At 30.4% G+C, this 8,082-nt stretch overlaps 1 protein-coding gene across 1 annotated transcript in view; it reads right to left on the reverse strand.

Moving 5' to 3' along the window:
* LOC117167210 (serine/threonine-protein kinase PAK mbt) overlaps positions 1–5,472 on the reverse strand; it is a 44,128-nt gene extending 38,656 nt beyond the window's left edge. The window contains exon 1 of the mRNA XM_033351962.1: positions 4,993–5,472. The gene's annotated coding sequence lies outside the window, so the exon portion shown is untranslated. The remainder of the gene's footprint in view (positions 1–4,992) is intronic.
* Positions 5,473–8,082: the final 2,610 nt, after the last annotated feature.

An 8,082-nucleotide genomic window follows, 5' to 3' on the forward strand; every position in this document is an offset into this window, starting at 1 on the left:
GGTGGAGGGTAGTCCGTTTAGCGTGCAATCGACTCGGGATACTTATAAGATACTACCATGATTTTTTCAGATTTTTGGTCCAAAAATAAATTAGGCCAAAAATCGGCCTTACCGACCCTCCCCCTTTCCTAAAACTTTACTTTTTTTACTTCCTTGACTTCATAATTTAAAAATCCACACCAATAACATGATAATCCATAAAAACATAATTTAAAAAGAAATAAGAATTAGTTAAAGTAAGATTTTCATTCACATTTTTTAACCAAACAGTTTTATTTTGAACCAAAAAAAATGAAATTTGTTTAAAGGAAGAAATTAATTTCCTAGCCAAAAGGACTAATTTTTAACAACATACATGAATTTTCAAACAAATAGGTGAATCGTCCAGCAAAATAATTGAATTTTTCACCTTAAAAAAACGAATTTACAACAAAATAGTTCAATTTTCAACCAAAGAGATGAATTTTCAATTAAAATCACGAATTTTTAACAAAGTAGATAAATATCAACCAAGTAGTCAAATTTTCAATCATCTAAGACAATTGCTCAAAAAAATAGCTGAACCCTCTTTAGAATTTTTTCTACTAAACAAGATAAATTTCCAAACTAAAATAAACATTTTCAGAAAAATAGCTAAGCACTCTATAGAATCGCTCGATAATATATTTATCTGGCGCTCCGCGCTCGGTCTTTGCATTACCCTCCTCATTTGTACACAGACTCAATCGCTCGTCCTGTAAAATTTCACTTTTGCCTAGTAGGTCCCTTTTCTCGGATCGCGTCACACACACACACACACACACACACACACAAAATTATATCAAATACTGTAATTCAAACCCCTCATAAAGTGAAGCTGAATTTTTTTTTTAATTTGACATTAAAGAAGATTCTCAAAGTACCTACGACCTTGACGATTACATTCTCATTGCGATAATCGCGCTTCGCGCTCAAAAATTAGGTTACACAGGCTCTAATTTTTAAAATTTTGGGCTAATCGAAAAATTCAGATCGAATAGTTTTGAAATATATTTGGTATCCAGTGAAAATATTGAATGAAATTTTTAGATCTATGAAAAAAAAAATTTTATTTTTTGAAAATTTTCAAATTTTTGAAAGTTTATAACTTTTCTAATTTTCATAAAAATTAAATATTTTATTTGGATAATTTGCAATTATTTTACCCATCTATAAGAAACTCTGACAAAAATTTCTATAATTTGAAGAAAAAAAATTGGGAAATTTTGAAAATATTATAATTATTTTAATTGTGGGCTAATCGAAAAATTCGGCTAGAATAGTTTTGAAATGTATTTGGTATCAAGTGAAAATTTTGAATGAAATTTTTGAATCTATAAAAAACATAATTTTTTCTATTTTTTGAAAATTTTCAAATTTTTGAAAAGTATATAACTTTTCTAATTTTCATCAAAATAAAAAAATTTATTTAGATAATTTGCAAGCCTTTTACCCATCTATAAGAAACTTTGACAAAAATTTATAAAATTTCAACAACAAAAAAATGTCAAAATTTTGAAAATGTTCTCAATTTTTAAATTTTGGTTCGAAATATCTGATTAACGAACTTAACCTTCATTTTGGGGACCTTCAAAAGTGTATCAAATGCGGACTCGATTGGACAAATCCTTCAAAAGTTAGTGTGGCTACAACATTCAGGTAACCATACACACAGAGAGACATATAGACATACAGATATATAGACATACAGATATACATACAGACACCAACAAAATTTTATGATTTTCGGATTTTGTTCGTGCCGAAACGTAAAGATCCGTCAAAAACCAGAGATCGAAAATTTGGACGATTACATTACACTCTCCTGAGTGAGAATGTAAAAAACAACGAAATTTCAATAAAATAGCTGAATCATCAACAAGAAAGCATAATTTTGAAACAAGGAATTAAAAAATGTCCACTACGTTGTTGAATTTTCAAATCAAAAAGATTAATTTTCTACAAAACAATTCAATTTCCAAACCGACGATATGAATTTTTAACAAAAAAAACTTACTTTTCAAAAGAATCAAACAGTTAAATTGTTAACGAAATGCACGAATTTTCAATCAAAATAGATAAATTCTCAACGAAAAATATAATATTTAATCATATTTTAACCGAATTCGATTTTTTTTTTACCAAACGAGATAAATTTCGAAACGCAAAAGTCGAATTTTGAAACAAGAAAGAAAAATATCAATTGAATTGTTTCATTTTCAAGCCGAGAAGACAAATTTTTTACAAAATAGTAGCATTTTCAAACTAAAAATATGAATTTTTAACCAAAACAGTTACTTTTGAACCAAATAAAGTAGTTGAATTTTGTACAAACGGTTGAAGTTTAAAAAAGAACTTTAATTTGAAATGAATTACAGTCGCATTCAACCAAAAAATACGAATTTTCAAGTAAATAGGTGAAACGCGAAAGTAACTTAAAAGTAACTAAAATTAACGTTTCAAGTTACTGCAAAAATCGTAACTAAGTTACAAGTTAGTTTAATTTTTTTGCTAAGTAACGTAACTGTAATTAGTTACTCAAAAAAGTAACTTACCCAACACTGGCTTGGATGGGAAATCATACTTTAATCTATGTTCTACCTTGAGACATTATACTTATATCCCGAAAGTGTCACAAAAATAATTTTGTCAAACCCGTACCCTTTTTCAACGTTTTGTAGGGGCGGGAAGGCACCCCTATGACTAGTAAAAAAAATAATGTTGGTCAAATCACTACCCATTTCCAACTTCTCGTTAAATATGATCATTACAATACATCGTGCAGGACCCATATTTCAGACATCATAGTAACAAAAGTAACAATAATTTAAAATTTTCGCCTCTTCAAATCGATTCATTTATCGTTCAATTAAAGATTCTCATAGTTTGCTGCCAAACAAAATTTTTTCCAGCCAAAATAGAGGTGACGGGTGACGCCCCTATTCTGAAACCTAACCAAATGTTCATTTTCGAACAAGGATTTGTTCAACTGGCCGAATATTCTACAAAAACTCATAAAAAGTTTCAAATTTCAGTGCTAAGTCAAAAATTTGAGATTGCGTGTTCAAAAGTTCAGCCCCGACTTTATTGCATTACTAAAGAATTAACGATGTTGATAAGGATGTTTAAGCCCTAGCAGCACAGAGCCGAATTTAGGTCTCAGGTCGCCCTCAAATTTACCGCCTTTTTTCATTTTTCTTTAATTAGGTATTTTCACTGCAACCAGCAGCTAACTTTACTTCGTTTAAGACTGAGGGGAAAACAATGGACCAAGTGCATGGTAATCGGTTAATTTTTACTCTATTTTGCTCATATGTTCGTAAAAACTAATTTTTTCTGTATAAGTGTGATTGAAAAATATTTTTCATGTTAAGAGCCTATTTAATGAAATAATAAAATGATAACCATTATTATTCATTACGAAGATATTACAAAAGTAAAGTTTTTTACCATGCACTTGGTTCATTGTTTCCCCCCACAGCATTCAACGAAGTAAAGTTAGCCAGTGGTTGAAGTGAAAATGAGGTATTTTCACTTCAACCATCAGCTAACTTCACTTTGTCAAAAGCTGAGGGGAAAACAATGGATCAAATGCATGGAACAAGACTTTATTTCTGTAATATCTTTGTAATTAATAATAATAATTATAATTTTATTATTTCATTGAATAGTAATTAAAATATAAAAACTATTTTTCAACTACACTTATACAGAAAAAAATAGCTTTTACGAAGATATCAGCAAAATAGGTAAAAAATGAACTGAATCCCATACATTTGGTCCCTTGTTTTCCCCTCAGCAATATACGAAGTGAAGTTAGCTATTAATTGAAATTAAAATACCTAATACCTAATCAGGCATTTTCAAATCATCGTCAGCTAACTTCACTTCGTCCAGCGATAAGCGGGAAAAAAATGGCATAAAATGCACGACGCAAAAGTTTTTTTTTCGAAGTAAATTATTAGTATTATAGTTTTATGATTTCATTAAATATTTCTTTTAAAAAAAAAACTAATTGTCAAATACACTTATACAGAAAAATGAGTTTTTACAAAGATATTAACAAAATAGGCCAAAATGTACCTAATATCCCATGCACTTTCTCCATTGTTTTCCCCCCAGCACTTAATGAAGTAAAGTTGGGTGGTGGTTAAATGAAAATACCTAATTAGGTATTAACTTCTTTAAGCGCAGAGGGGAAAAAGTGGACCAAATTCATGGGATTTGGTTCAATTTTGCTTTATTTTGTTAATATCTTTGTAAAAACTAATTTTTTCCATATAACCGTGTTTGCAAATTATTTTTTTATGTTTTAAGAATTATTAAATCGACAAGGTGAACGTGAAGTTCGCTGGCGATGAAATGAAAATGCTTAATCAAGTTTTTGACTGCAGAGTTGAAAAGTGGAAACGGCCATACAAGTGAAAACAGGCGTGTTCTATAATAATAAAAATAATTTTTTGCCATCGTGCCGTGCCTAAAAATTTTCCACCCCAGGCCATACATTTTTTGTCTTTGGTGTAAATACGGCACTGTAGAAATAACATCTGACGTCTGTCACGAAAACATATTTCCAAGGATTTTTCGCGACCAAATGGAAAACTATAGGAAAATAATAGTAGAAGAATGAGACTGCAATTTTCTCACTGTCATTTTTGCGCAAAAATAACACGCTTCCTGTCATATATTTTTTTGTAAAATTAGCGTTGTTTTTGTTGTTATGATTCTAGAGCATCGTGAAACTATTAAGATTGATTAAAATAGCAACAACAAAAAGTAAGACGCATTAAAACGGTATCAGTAAAAAACAAATATAAATAAAGCAATAAGATCAATAGGATGGAAATTTCAAACAATTAAAGATATAGGTTAAGTTACAATACAAAAGTATAGTTGCATGGTGCAGTAAGTTTCAATCACTTTAAAACAAACAGCAGGTATAACAAATGTAACAAGTGTTAATGTTAATGTTACTTTAAAAAATTGGGATCCCTTCTGAAGTGTCTTCAATCCTCGGCGACGAGGCCCGTTGCGATACTTCCTATTAGTGTTAAAAGTGGTTACAATGATGAAACATCTAGGTGCGATGATCGTTTTCCTAGGTTTCTTTGGATCGTCATATACTGAGGATTCGATGATTCGTGTCGGCATTTGAAAGTAGCCTCGGGACAAGCGACATTTCACTCGTTAATTACGGGAAATCTAGGAAAAACGATCAGGACCGGAGGAAGCCAAGTGACAGCAACGCCTACAGAACGGGGGTTTGCGGTTTCGTATTCGAACTTTATCGCTTCCAAAATAAACTTTAAGCCCCACTTAGTTTCACAACACCACTACCGCACTAAAATCCACTAGAAATCACAGTAACATTGGAATTCACTAAAAAATTAAGCGAAAAATCATTGCGAATATGCCGTTCGTTCTCTCGAATGCTCGAATGTTACGGCCAGTTACGGCTTAGCGCGCCACGCGGACAATTCTGAAGCTTTCCAGGTATGTTTCGGATTCAACTTGATCCCAAAGCGTGTGCTTCCGATGCATGTAGAAACACCTGTAATTTACTTCAGCAGTTTCAACACACTATACTATTTAGTTGGCCGCAGCTTATGCTTCAGCTTCAGTTTGGAGTTTCATATTATAATCTTATCAATTCCAATTGAAGCTAATCATAAATTAAAGGTAATGTGATGATGGAACGCAAATCAAAATATATTGTTTGCTGAAAAAACAGATAATATTAAACTTTTCATTATTATAGAATCCCTTCAAAAAATACGTCACGCTATTTCTTCGAATTCATTTGTTAAAGGCCTAAAATAAAAAATAATAATGTACCAACATTATTTAGGCATTTGTAAAACAAAACACTAATTTTCATTTGTTCACAAACTTTTAATTATGTATGTATGTATGTATGCATGTATGTATGCATGTGTTTATGTGTTTGCTGTATTCGGTATTGGTGACTTATAAATTCTCCCATACTGAAATTATTTTATGGCCTTATATTATAAATGAATAAAAAAGTGCATTCGGTTTTTAGGTTTTAAACGGAAAACGCGTAAAAACGAAAAAGCATATAAATGTAGATTATTAATATAATATAATGATTGAAAATTAAAATGATGGAGAACAGGATTTTCAATCGTAAAAGAAGACTGAGGGAAATGGGAAAAGCGATTTCGCCTGCGCGTTTTTAATTATTTATTGCTTTTATGATTCATTATTGCTTATAGTTCTTTGTGTATGGTTTATTGTCCATGGATCATAGTAGGTTTTTATATAGTTCAATAAATTCATTTCATCCCGGCGTAAAAATTTGATTTTTAAAATATTGGTGTATTTTGAAATTGGAACATTTTTCTCTTATAAGTGTCAAACAAATTAAAAAGTTTCTTTAATTGATTCATCTTGTCAAAATGATCAGATTTATTTCTGAACATATTTTTAAAAAACTTACTCATAAACGAGAAATTTAAAAAATTTTAAAGATGAAAATTATTGTAGGAAGATAGCTATAAACATGAAACGTTTAATCGAATTTTATCTACTAAATACCACCGCGTGTTAAAAAAGATCAATTTATAGGGCTTGGCATTCTGCCAATTCTGTCAAAAATGTCTTTGACATTTTAAAATTCTTAAGAATTTTTAAATTATAACAATTATAACAACCAGGTAATAATCGTTGGATTCAGAAAAATTAAGAATTTGTATTCCTATGAAAATGCGATTTTTCCTCCGTCTAGAAATCCCCCAACGGAAACAGAAAAAGTGCAAATCCTATTCCTCTCAATCGACTTAGTAAAATTTAAAAAAAGCATTTATTTAACCTATTTTTCATGATTAAATCTTCCAATAAATTATAAATTCGAAAACTATTCAAATTTATATTTTTTTATATTTTAATAATTTATTTAAATATCTTAAAAATGCCTAAAAGAAATCTATTTAAATGTGTGAATTAAAATAATGTTAACACTAGAGAGGCGGACTTGAATTGATTTAAATTAAACGTTCAAAACTTATATTCCACGTGAAGGAATGAAAACAATTTATTACACATATTTTGTGAACTGATTAGAAGGAATTAAATAATCTCAAAAATTGAACACTTTTGGGGAATAGAAGACATCTCTGTAAGATTATCTGTCGGTACAATTACAAGGAATTAAATATATTGAAAACTCGTTCTCTTTTGGAGAATAGGAACCTATGCGGCGGACACTATGGAAATAGAAATAAATTAGTTTCTGAGATATCCTATTCTTATAATTACGTTTTAGACAGATAGAAAAATCGCGCATTCAAAATAATAGAATATTCTTCACTTTTACGCTGAAATCTGAAAATATTAATTTTTCTCTATTCAACGCTTATTACCGGGAACTGTTTATCTTTCTCACGATATTTAATGAGTTAACCTCAACCTGTGATGTTTCAAAAGGCTGTACTTCATTAAACTCTACGTTTCAAACATTTTTTAATTAAATATAACAAAAATTACAAAAAAATTAACATCTAAAACGATTTTTGAAAAAAAAGTATTCTTATCTGATCCGCCTCTAAACTATAGCGCTATGAAAAAGCGAATGTTTTATTGTCATATTTTAAATATTTATCATACCATCAAGCCGTATCCCTTCCGAGGGAAGCGTGACTTACTCGTTGAGGAAGGGAGAAATGTGGGGGAGGGGGTATAGATTTCCTGATAAAAATCCCTCATAGAATGCTCTTAAAATCCCTATATAGGTTTAAGAGTTTAAGGACTCCTATGATTTTTCAAAGAAGGTTTTGTGTCATCTCAGGCATACCGAAGGAATTGAAAGCAGCCTCTACAAAGTCCCCTTAAAGACCCTACTGAGTCCCCCTTCGGTTCCTTCTTAAAAAAACTAAAAAAAAACAGCAAGATCAACTTTCAAATTGTTGAAATTCGGATTCTACGTAAAAGTTTGCATTAGAAACTCACGGAGTAATCGCAATACTCTTTCTTGCAGCGTTAAAAACTTTAAAAAATCAAATAACGGAGCGTTCACTTATGATATCACGCACCGAGGGGTCGGGG

The sequence above is a fragment of the Belonocnema kinseyi genome, chromosome 2, assembly GCF_010883055.1.
Source record: "Belonocnema kinseyi isolate 2016_QV_RU_SX_M_011 chromosome 2, B_treatae_v1, whole genome shotgun sequence".
Taxonomy (NCBI): Eukaryota; Metazoa; Arthropoda; class Insecta; order Hymenoptera; family Cynipidae; genus Belonocnema; species Belonocnema kinseyi.